Source organism: Corella eumyota, chromosome 3 (genome assembly GCF_963082875.1).
Source record: "Corella eumyota chromosome 3, kaCorEumy4.1, whole genome shotgun sequence".
NCBI lineage: Eukaryota > Metazoa > Chordata > Ascidiacea > Phlebobranchia > Corellidae > Corella > Corella eumyota.
This window is the reverse complement of record NC_137492.1, coordinates 12,565,148-12,567,647: the sequence shown is the minus strand read 5'-3', so window position 1 is coordinate 12,567,647 and position 2,500 is coordinate 12,565,148. Positions and strand designations below refer to the sequence as shown.

General features: G+C 53.1%; 2 non-coding genes across 2 annotated transcripts; both read right to left on the bottom strand.

Moving 5' to 3' along the window:
* Nucleotides 1-125: 125 nt before the first annotated feature.
* LOC145748700 (5.8S ribosomal RNA) lies at nucleotides 126-279 on the bottom strand. Its single transcript, XR_014283297.1, has one exon. It is a non-coding gene; the product is annotated as a 5.8S ribosomal RNA (ribosomal RNA).
* A 245-nt stretch (nucleotides 280-524) lies between these two features.
* Nucleotides 525-2,334, bottom strand: LOC145747206 (small subunit ribosomal RNA). Its single transcript, XR_014281948.1, has one exon. It is a non-coding gene; the product is annotated as a small subunit ribosomal RNA (ribosomal RNA).
* Between the last annotated feature and the right edge of the window lie 166 nt (nucleotides 2,335-2,500).

The window sequence follows — 2,500 nt, the reverse complement described above, 5'->3', positions numbered from 1 at the left end:
TCGCTGACGCGAGCCCGAATACCAAAACTTTCCACCTTCAACCGAGCGGCGATTGCCCGTCGCCGGGCATACGCACGCGAGCCGAGCCGTCGCGGAGCCGATCCCGCCGGCCGTTGTCGTTTCTGCGACCCTGAGACGGACGCGGTCCCGGGATGAACCCGAGGCCGCAATACGCGTTCAGATCGTCAATGCTCAATGTGTTCTGCAATTCACATTAAATCACGCAGCTTGCTGCGTCCTTCATCGACTCGCGAGCCGAGTGGTCCACCGCCAAGAGCCATCGTTTGTTTGTTTGCTTTTCGCTCTTCGATTCCTAACCTCGATTCGCCATCCGGCTGAAAAAATCGCGTGACGCCGAGCGGGTCGCGGTCGCAACAAATAGTGCGACAAGCCCGCGCACCGCATGAAGCCTTCGGGCACTCGACGCCGACAAAACAAGTTCCTGATCGCGGGGCGGCGGACGCGCCGAGGCACGTCGCCGTCCCGGTGTTTGCTCTTTCGCTCTTCGATTTTTTTTCTCGCGCTAATGATCCTTCCGCAGGTTCACCTACGGAAACCTTGTTACGACTTTTACTTCCTCTAAGTAATCAAGTTAGATCGTCTTTTCGGGCCAAGACCCAACCGTCGCCAGTCGAGCCCGGGCCCAATCGGAGGACCTCACTAAACCATTCAATCGGTAGTAGCGACGGGCGGTGTGTACAAAGGGCAGGGACGTAATCAACGCGAGCTAATGACTCGCGCTTACTGGGAATTCCTCGTTCAAGCGAAATAATTTCAATTCTCTATCCCTAGCACGACCGGGGTTCATCGGGTTACCCAGACCTTTCGGCCAAGGCGAACACACGTTGATCCGGTCAGTGTAGCGCGCGTGCGGCCCCGAACATCTAAGGGCATCACAGACCTGTTATTGCTCAATCTCGTGTGGCTAAACGCCACTAGTCCCTCTAAGAAGTTAAACGCCGGCCGGGAAGGCCGCGTAACTATTTAGCAAGCCAGAGTCTCGTTCGTTATCGGAATTAACCAGACAAATCGCTCCACCAACTAAGAACGGCCATGCACCACCACCCACAGAATCATGAAAGAGCTCTCAATCTGTCAATCCTCGCTGTGTCCGGGCCGGGTGAGATTTCCCGTGTTGAGTCAAATTAAGCCGCAGGCTCCACTCCTGGTGGTGCCCTTCCGTCAATTCCTTTAAGTTTCAGCTTTGCAACCATACTTCCCCCGGAACCCAAAGACTTTGGTTTCCCGCAAGCTGCCGGAGAGGTCGTCAAAATAACGCCCCCCGATCGCTAGTTGGCATCGTTTATAGTCAGAACTAGGACGGTATCTGATCGTCTTCGAACCTCTGACTTTCGCTCTTGATTAAAGAAAACATTCTTGGCAAATGCTTTCGCAGTCGTTCGTCTTGCGCCGATCCAAGAATTTCACCTCTAACGGCACAGTACGAATGCCCCCGTCCGTCCCTCTTAATCATTACCTCGCGCTCCGAAAACCAACAAAAAAGAACCGAGGTCCTATTTCATTATTCCATGCAACACTATCCAGGCGAAGCGCCTGCTTTGAACACTCTAATTTTTTCAAGGTAAACGTCCCGGCCGCCGCCGACACTCAGTCAAGAGCACCGACGGAAAACCGGAGGTAAAGCCAGAACGAACAGTGCACGCCTTGCGACGGACCGAACGCCTGCGCCCAAAATCCAACTACGAGCTTTTTAACCGCAACAACTTAAATATACACTTTTGGAGCTGGAATTACCGCGGCTGCTGGCACCAGACTTGCCCTCCAATGGATACTCGTTAAAATTTTTACAGTGTACTCATTCCAATTACAGGGCCTCGTTAGAGTCCTGTATCGTTATTTTTCGTCACTACCTCCCCGCGTCGGGAATGGGTAATTTGCGCGCCTGCTGCCTTCCTTGGATGTGGTAGCCGTTTCTCAGGCTCCCTCTCCGGAATCGAACCCTGATTCCCCGTTACCCGTAAGAACCTCGGTAGGCAGATACCGTACCGACGAAAGTTGATAGGGCAGACACTTGAATGATCCGTCGCCGGTGCAAGACCGTGCGATCAGCAAAGTTATCCCGAGTCGCCAACAAGACGAGCCGAAGCCCGGCAGGTTTTTGATATGATAAAGGCGCGCCTCCCGCAAGGTCGGCGCTTTTTGCATGTATTAGCTCTAGAATTACCACAGTTATCCAAGTAAAATTTACGATCAAATGAATCACGACTGATTTAATGAGCCATTCGCAGTTTTACCGTACGCAAGTTCGTACTGAGACATGCATGGCTTAATCTTTGAGACAAGCATATGACTACTGGCAGGATCAACCAGGTAACTATCGGCCGACAAAATACGCGAACGGAGTCTTTCGCTTTCCCCGTCGCGGTATCGCACTGTATTACTCAATCACTATTTTTGCTTAGCTCCTCAAACCCGGCGTAAGCCGCGATCTGGACGCCGTCGACACCGGCCAGACGCCCTTTCGGGCGAAGCCGCGCGC